At 37.7% G+C, this 10141-nt stretch overlaps 1 protein-coding gene and 1 long non-coding RNA gene across 3 annotated transcripts in view; one reads left to right on the forward strand and one right to left on the reverse strand.

The window, feature by feature from the left end:
• Positions 1–10141, forward strand: part of LOC106870669 (sodium-dependent proline transporter) — a 121427-nt gene that overhangs the window by 16029 nt on the left and 95257 nt on the right. The window lies entirely within an intron of this gene.
• Positions 1–10141, reverse strand: part of LOC106870670 (uncharacterized) — a 46192-nt gene that overhangs the window by 8879 nt on the left and 27172 nt on the right. The gene's annotated exons all lie outside the window — the stretch shown is intronic.

Genomic DNA, 10141 nt, shown 5'->3' on the forward strand with positions numbered 1-10141 from the left:
GGTTTCATGCAAGACGATTTTTCTACAGCTCTAGGAATCACATGAATAATGAAACCATAAAGTGCATAATATATAATTCAACTATTACATATATATTATGTGTGATACAAATATAATGCAAAAAAAAAACCACCCTGCAGACAGCGATAATCAATAAAATAGACATGGAATTTTAAAATTTATTCCTTCTGTCCAGCCCAGTACCAAATGACCCCCGTTTTAAAACTTTGCTTAACGTACTTCTCCTTGGCTGAAAAGAACAAACAGCCGTGTATTAGACATTGGACCGAATTCTTTGCATGGCTGCTGTCCAATAACTTGAATTCAAAGAACATGTCTATACGTTTTATATCTTACATGGTTCCGACATTGAAATGCGGCCATGCTGGGGCATCGCGTGGATTGTCTTGTGGAAAAAAATTGACCCTCCCAGTACTCATCTTAAAGTCTGATACTACTTATTTTTGGCTTCTCATTTGCCGAACCGCTAAGCCACGGGAACGTAAACAAACACCTGAGGACATACGTACACACACACATAAAATAACCTTTCGGTAATAGTCTATGACGTCATTAGTAACATTGACTTTCATCTGCTCGACACAGCTGAGTAGTCAAACACACACACACACATACATACATATATTATTCTGTGTGTTTTTGTATCTGTTTGTTCCCGCTTGGCAATCGTGTTGGTTTGTTTACCTCCCAGTAACTTAGCGGTTCGGCAAAATAAACCGACAGAATAAATACCAGAATTTTAGAAAAAAATGTACTGGAGTAGATTCGCTCGATAAAAAAGGAAAACAAAAATTCAAGGCAACGCTGAAACAAGAAAAAAAAAATGCTTCCACAATTTCTGTGTATCAAATTCATCATCCACAAGGCATTAGTCGGGCCAGGGTCAGCTGCAGAAGACACTTGCCCAAGGTGCCGCGAAGTGGTACTGAACGCGAAACTGAACGCCAAACCACGTGGTTACAAAACGAGCTTCTTGACCTCACATCCATATCTGTTTATATATCTCGTATTAGCCTGTGCGCATTTATGCATAGGTGCTTTCATATCTGCAACTAACCGCAGCGCACCAATGGCTATGTATTTGCGTGTGTATATATATATATATATATATATATATATATATATATATACACATGTGTATGGAACAATAAATGTGTATGCCTTTGTGTGTGTGCCTGTTTAAAATAAACAATCGCAATTTTTACTACTACTACTACTACTGCTACTACCGCTGCCGCCACTACCACCGTATTCGTTGCTAAACATCGCCTTTTACTCGAAGACTTTCTGTCTGTGTTCGTAAACCACGTGAGCGAATGACTTTCTTTCATCCACAGATGAATTCTTCACACACCGCTATCACCACCATCACACATAAAAAACGGTAGCACTACGTGGAGAATCAGCGGTGATAGTAATAGTGGCGGTGGTAGCGGCGTCGTTCTCGTGGTCTGACGAAATCGTACTAAAATTTCTCTTAGTTGTATGCGTGTGCTGTTATAAATATATAAATATATATATATACATATATTATACATACACATGTATGTATATATGTATGTTTCTCTGCGCGCCAGTACATACGATGTCAGTATAACCTATGTACGTCTGTATATGTATATTCATGTATAATATATATGTGTGCGTGTGATATAGGTGAAGGAAAAATTAAAGCCGCAACGAAGCTAGTCGGGGGGCAAAAAGTCGGGGTATTTTGTTACATTTCCCGTAGAGAAATCAAACTGCCGACTGGCAATAATATGATTTGTATAACAAGACAACACGATTTATTTAATGGCATTTATAGTTCTGTGGTATATATATCTAAAAAAATATGTGTTATATTGGATATCTCATATAAAACAATGAATTCGTGATCCCCATCTTCCCAAACAACAACATTTAGTCAGGTTTTCTTACGGCTTCCCCCCCCCCACCTCCTGGGATTCGTACAAAAATAAATATAAGCTGGGTTGGAACACGAGGGCAATAGTAAGTAGCATATATAGGTACATGCATACATACATACATGTATACAATGTAGAACCTTGATGCGTATGTATATTGTGTGTGTATATACACAAACGCATACATATATATATATTTCAGTTTACATACAAATTAAATGTATGTTTAAAAATACGATAGCTGTGATCTTCTTCTAGCACATTAGCAGTCCACCTAGTGGCCTCCTTTATATATATTTTTATATATACATATACAATAATCCTTTGAGATCTCAGATATTTTTTCTGAATATCTCTGATTCTTTTAATGTGCTTGTTACTTGGTATTAAATTGATATTAATTAATATCCAATTTTTTACCCTATTGTTTAATTTATATATCTATCTCTCTCTCTATATATATATGTAAACACGCACACACAAATGCTACACGTGTGTATATAAACGCTACACATGTTGAAGCTCTTTCTATAAACCAGTGTGAAAAAAAAAATGCCCCCCACCCCACCGCTACACACCTCCATACACTCGCGCGCGCTAACATAATGAACTGTATCTGTCTATCACAGACAGGCTGCTCTATATAAGGATATGTCTCTGTAGAAAGAAATGGAAACCTAGATTATGTCTGTCGATGAGTGTGTTTGTATGTGATGTTTATGTTATTTAGCGTATAGACCTAACAATGAGAAGCTTATCAGGCATGTGAAAGTGCGTTTTTGCATGCATGTAAATATGCGCGTCTTGTAGGCACCGAAGTATGTACATTCACATGCATAATCTAATCACGTGCATTCTTATTTAACACGATCGAATTCTAAGCCGACTAAAATACTAGTAAACACGAGTTTCTTAAAGTATGTATATGTTACCAGTGTATGTGTTATATACACTGGTAATGTAAATATGTTACATCCTTTATATATATATATATATATATATATATATATATATATATATATATATATATGTATATATGCCCAACACACTGCACACCGATAGAAAGTATATATGCGCTACATTTATAAACATACCCACCCACGCGCATACACGCACGCAGCAGATGCTATAATAATAATGATGATGTTGATAATGAAGCGAATTTCTTTATAAAAACGTACATTATGACCGAACGAGAGACTCCATGTGGTCGCTCGACTTACTAGACATAACAGCTATATTTCCCTAAAATTATACATCCTATAGTTTCAAAACGACGAACAACCACATGACGAACAACCACATGACACCTTGAGCAAATGCCGTCTACTAATAGCCTCGGACCGACCAAAACCTTGTAAGTGGACTTGGTAGACGGAAACTGAAAGAAGCGCGTCACGTGTGTGTGTGTCCCAACATCGCTTGACAAAGTGATCGCAGAACAGCGGGAGGTGACTGCATGTACGTACACGTATAATATACACGTATATAGGTATGGTTCGGGTGAAATAACGAGAGGTAGAGGAGACGGACCAATAGGAAAGATGAGAGATTACAACTGGTAGATAAAAATTTCAAATCTGGTGGACAAAATGTAGACAAACTGAAAAGAGAAGTAGATTGACGTTTCGGGTGAACCTTCAATCAAAAGAGAGTTATAAGAAAAGGAACGATAACTTTGAAGCGAGTGTGTCTTACCGTAAACTGTACTTGACGCACGTATGGAGAGGCTCATACTTAAATACAAATAAATACCAGTCATAAAGGGGAGGGGGAAAAGTTGTAGAAAGAGATCCTTGAGAAGCCTGGCTGTGTGGATAAGAAGTTCCCTTCACCATCACATGGTTTCAGGTTCAATCTCATTACACGGCGCGCTGGCCGACCAATATCTTGTGAGTGAATTTAGTGGACGGAAACTGTCCACACACACATTATATATATATAAATATATATAAATTCGTTGTGTTGCGTTCCATTACTTAATAAATGAAAAAATGCATAAACAAAAGACAACGTATGCTGAACGTAAAAACAAACAGAAAGTCCTCAATTCTTCATCAGTTATCGACCAATGGTCCTCTTCAGTTTCGCACCTGTAACGATAAGACAGTGCTTTAGCTCATTAAATAAGGTCAGGCAGTTGTGCTGATGACGGCTATTGAGGTAGAAACGTGTCCATACTGTAATCTTTTAGCCCTAAATGCGACAGACTGCAACCGAATACTATCCAGCCTTGACCACATCGTCTGAATCTCAAACTATATAGTAACCAATGTAAACCTTTGTTTAAGTCAGTAAATGAGTAACAGGAAAGAGGTTTAGCTGCTATTTCCGGCGGGTCCTGCAAATTATGTTGAAATTCTCCTTCATTCAGGTTACTTATAGAACAGATCGAAAAATAAAAGGCGCTCCAGCTGCGACAACCCCCCCCCCCCCTACTCTTTTTCAGGTGCAATCTATTCCTAGACTACATTTATCCAATGTGCCCTTCCTTATATTTCAACTAGGCTGAAATTTAGCTGCTGTTTCTAAATAGCAAGCCTTTTTATGAAAGAACATTTTGTAATGCCTAGAAAGCTGTTGTTTATTATATAATCACTTAGTGGACCCTGTTTGCTTAATGTTATTGATACCGAAGTGATCACAATAACCAGCTTCTATATTTACTAGAATTATGCTGGCTTTTCTAATTGTTATGTTGTTTAGCTAGAAATCAGCTCTGAACAGACCTAAGAACAAAGCTGTTTCTAACCGTGACCATCACTTAGATTTTTTTTCCAAGCATCGTAACCTACAATACATGAAGCCAGCGCTTCCCCTCCTTTATTATTTATTATTACGATAAAAACGAAATGTAGCTGTTATTTCTAGCAGGTTGTACGAATAGGCAGTGCGTTTAATGATGCGCTTTCTATCGTTTTGTAGATAATCATGACCATGTGATCTGATAGTATACGATGTTGATGTTTCACATTTTTAGGTACAACAATGTGTAGACGCTTGATAGTAATTACGTCTGTAAAAGGCTTTGTGACTCACGTGGTTGGCTTGGGTTATTGTGTCTAGTCTACTATCTCCCATGTACACATACATTCATGCTTGTTCTTTCGTCTGCGTTTGTACCCACTCGTTGAACTTGAGCCTGCTTTTTATATTCACCTATAAACCCTTCCCCCACCATTTTGTTTTGTCGCTTTTCTTCTATAACATTTAATTAACATGCCCTTCAAATCCCCTGAGCACGCACACCCCTCCCTGTAGAATCGCTTTCCCGGGACAAGTCGACGGGAAAACCTCCCACACGCACACACATGCATAAGTAAGCATGGGTGCGTGTGGTCGTCCGTTCGACAGGACGAGAAATAGCAGCCAAGTAACCTCAGATCAAACATCCTACCATTTTATAAACGGGAGGACACATCAGGAGATAGATAAGCCCCTATATACAGACAGGATGGTCACGGCTTAAATATCTAGTTATAGATCTCGAAGCAGTGCTAATCGGAGGGGTTAACACTTTTCGAGCTGAACGAAGCGGGGAGTGTCCTATGCGCGAAATGGCAACCAAATGCATCGTAAATAATTAAAGGATAATGTATTCCTTTTGATTAATGTATTTCTATTTAAATAAACGATCAAATAGGAACCAACGAGAAAGCTTCTTACATGGAAGCCTGACTTGCTAGAAATAACAGTCGGACATCTCTAAAACCACACCCTTAAGGTATTATTAAATACAGAAACGATACATTGGATAATTTAATCCCTGGCAAAGGTAAAGAACACACACACGGCGTTTAGGGTTAGTGTTAGGGTTACGTTAGGTGGTGTGCGTATTCTTTTCCTCCGCCGTAATCTCCTATATGGTCGTAGCTGGAGAGCCGTTGATCATAGGTCTGTTCATTTGGGTCGTTCGTGGTTAAACAATAACTCTCTTATGTCCCCTAATAGACAAATGGTATCTATTTATTTAACTGCCTTTTACCACTGCTCTTTTTTTTTCTCTCTCACGCACACAGAGGTGGGGATGGCTAACCATGTAGGGGAAAAGCCTACGTCGCCGATCGGAGAAATAGCAGCTAATCAGCAATCATTCGCTACCATCCTGTATGAAAACATTAAAAATATAAATATTTTTGTTTCAGTCGTTTGACTGCGGCCACGCTGGAGCACCGCCTTTTAGTCGAAGAAATCGACCCCAGGACTTACTCTTTGTAAAGCTTGGCCACTTATTCTATCAGTCTCTTTTGCCGAACAGCTACATTACGGGGGGAGGGGGATATCTAAAAAAAAAAAGGCAATAAACGTTTGATGTAATTCTGGGTTCATTGTACACGAGATGTTCATGGCCAGAAAACAACAAAAGAAAAAAAGAAACAAAATTGATAAGAGAGGTGAGAGAAATGCTTAAGAGATGATGCAATTGACCTAGGGCTAAAAAAACAAACAAACATCCGTGTACTCTTCGCATAGTTGTATACAAACGTGTTTTTTTTTTTGTTTTTTTAAATTTTATTTACGAAATAACACGATCATTTTGTACGAGAGAAACTATTTTAACCAATACCACATCTGCTGCTTTTAGCCTTTCATACTCTCTCTCTGTGTATGCATGATGCACACATCATCATTACCTTATATATACATAGTCTATAAAGCTTAACCTATCACCACCACCACTACTACTACTATCGCTACCACTACTATTACTACTACCATCACCCCTTCCTCCCCCTCTCTCATCACAGTAAGATGTCGGAAAAGATTCGTTTTACTATAAAACATGCTCCACGTGTGTTGTGTTACAGATTTTGTGTAATTCGAATTTTTCTGCTTATCTACAAATATTAATGAAAGTAAATGTTGCCTGTGTGGCCTTACATGCATCTGAAGTAGGTAAATGTGTGTGTGTGTACGTGTTAAGCATATATATATATATATATATATATGTGTGTGTGTGTACGTGCTTTTAACATACTATGTTACACAGAATTCTTCAGAAATGCGTTTGTTGTATGCGTGTATGTGTGTGAGTGTGTGTTTAGAGAGAGATAGAGAGATGAAAGCACAAATATATAATTGTTCTTATTCAAGTAGACGTATGTATGCGTGTATGTACGCATGTATGTGTGTATGAATGTGTGTATGAATGTGTGCATGTATGTATGAATGAATGTGTGCATATGTACCGACCTATTACTAAGTAATTACGTGCGCGCGCTCGTCGAACATATTTACACAAAAGATAATGTATATAGTAACCACTGTACACAATAGATGTGTGCGTGCGCGCGCGCACATGTCTGTGTGTGTGTGTATATACGCGTGCACAAGTATAACAACGAAACACACCAAGATACACGTCTGTTACACATATTATACTACCTACAGAGCCATAAAGCCTTATCGTGTCAATCGACCTGCTAGAAATAGCAGCAAAATTTTCCTCAATTCCACCTAAATACCTTGTGACTAAACAAATACACCTAATTTAGTAAAAGACATCTAGAAAATTCTTGAGAAAAAAACACGTTAACTATTTAGATGCTGAGGTATAACTGCAGTTTAGTGCCCCACTTAGCTTGGGTTTTTTTTCCCCCCTCATAATTTTTTAAGTATAATGAATATATTATTTTGTGTAGTTTTGCAGCGTTACATTATCAGGGATGTAAATGATAAAATTGTTGATGAAATATTTTTTAATTTAATATTTTTTGTTTGTTTTTGTTTTACTCAGCAAGAAAACACCTTCATACAGAGTGGCCGTGAGCATAGGCGCAGCGTGGTAAGAAGCTTGCTTTCCCAACCACATAATTCTGGGTTCAATCCCACTGCGTGATACCTTGGGCAAGTGTCTTCTACTATAGCCTCGGGGCCGACCAAAGCCTTGTGAGTGGATTTGGGAGACGGAAACTGAAAGAAGCCCGTCGTATATATATATATATGTGTTTGTACCCCATCATCGCTTAACGACCGATGCTGGCATTAGCAGTTCGTCAAAAGGGATCGATAGAATAAGTACTAGGCTTACAAAGAGTAAGTCCAGGGGTCGATTTGTTCGACTGAAAGGCGGTGCTCCAGTATGACCGCAGTCAAATATATTTTTATTAACCGTTCAAATAAATTGCATTTAACATCCCCTTTCATTATTACTCAATATCCTCTTTCGTTATTACTCAATATCAACATGCTTTTTAGAAATGAAATAACAGCTAAACTCTTTAAAGAGTGGGGGGGGGAGCAATTCGAGATAGGGGCACAGGATTGTTTTTGTGCATCCAAGTCACATGGTGTCAGGCTCGGTTTGATCCGGCTCTGGGCCACATCACTTAGCGGTTCGGCAACAACAGACTAAGGCTAGGACCCACCAACACTCGGGTTGATTGTATGTTTGACTTTAAAAAAACCTTTCAAGGTGGTGCTCCAGCGTGACCGCAGTCTAAATACTTGAAACAGGTAAAAGAAGGTAAAGAGAGAAAAAAAAGAAATCGAATCAAAGCACGGGGATGGGCAAACGGGTCACGACTGAGAACGAATTCCATTCAAATAGGTGTGTTTGATTTAAACAATACTTTCTCTACCCCATGATGATGATGATAATTGGACTCGGATCGCGTTTCTCTTAAAGTGGGTGATTCTTTTATCCAAGTGACGTACATCCACCTTCCCTCACACTTATTTCACAACCTACACTCGTTCACTCACTCATCACTACCACCACCGACATCAAAGCAACATTATCGATGCGTCTGCCCTCACTCACACACACCACCACCAAGCGCTGGCAATCGTCGTCGTCCGCGCCAACATCAATGCCCCACCAGCGTCCGCCACCACTAACCACATCCGTCCATTCTTGCGAGAGAGAGAGAGAGATCATTGAGTTGAAGTTGTGACAGCCAATGAATCACCCAGTTGAAAGTGATAGTAGTAGCAGCAGTAGTAGTAGTAGTAGTAGTTATTTATGTTCAAACTATTGCATCATACTATAAGAAACGTGTGTGTATGTGTGTGTGTGCGTGTACTCGCGCTTGCTTTTAGCATGTGCTTGTGTGTGAGTGTTTATGAATGTATCAAAAAGTATTGTGTAAATCGATATTATATATTTACGTGTATGCATATATTATAATATATATATATATATATATGTGTGTGTGTGTGTATGCATATTATATCTATATATAAATATACACGTGTGTGTGAGAATTATATATAATAAAGGATACGTATACTATATATTAATACAATACACATACTATATACACTAATGCGCGCGCGCGTAATAAATAAATAAATATATATATATATCTATATCTATCTATCTATATATATATATATATATACACGATATAATGATGTATGTAATTAGTCATAAGACTTTGTTTTAAGCTCTGGTAACGCTTATTTCGTTCTCAGGTTAAAAGCTGATTTGCTTCACTTAATTGCGTTAAAAATATTCGAGAAATGCTGGTTCTCCTCTCCAGAAATAAACACGAGACTTTGTGTTTATATTAAAAATGTCTTGTTTTGCCCAAGTAGCAATGTAAAAAAAAAAAAAAAAGGGCAGGGGTCGGTTTGAATTGGTGGTATTATCGATATTTGAGTATTAACTTGGTTGTTTTATTGGATTTAGATTAGTATTTGAGAGGGGAGAAGAGCAAGATGAGATGGATTATCAACGAAATTTGGAATAAAACTGTATACGTGGTAGCTTTATAAATGTTTTATTTGCTTGTGTTTGCGTATTTTTTGTGTGTATATATATATATATATATATATATATATATATATATATACACACCATTGCAAGTGTGTGTATATATGAGGGCAAGGGTGAGTAAGTGAGTGAGAGAGAGAGGTCTGCGTTAGGGGTTTATGTGGGGGATACTTGTCTGGCGGTTTGTGTGAATGTGTGCGTGGGAGAGAGATTAAGACGAGACATTACTTGAAACAACCCCACCGAATGAACACAAAAGCAACGTTTATTTTTCATTGTAGTCGTACATACATGTACTCTGCACAGTGAAATCCATCATCATCATCGTCATAAATAGCTTCAGTTTTCATTAACGAATAACCCTTGCGGCACAATTACCTAAATGTACCCCCACACATTATTTTGTTTCGACGTAACTTTCTGAAAAATGGATATTTTTTTTCATGAAATTTTCAACAAATATCTCTGAGATGATGTAGATTACATTTATATCAGA

Source organism: Octopus bimaculoides, chromosome 7 (genome assembly GCF_001194135.2).
Source record: "Octopus bimaculoides isolate UCB-OBI-ISO-001 chromosome 7, ASM119413v2, whole genome shotgun sequence".
Lineage (NCBI taxonomy): Eukaryota > Metazoa > Mollusca > Cephalopoda > Octopoda > Octopodidae > Octopus > Octopus bimaculoides.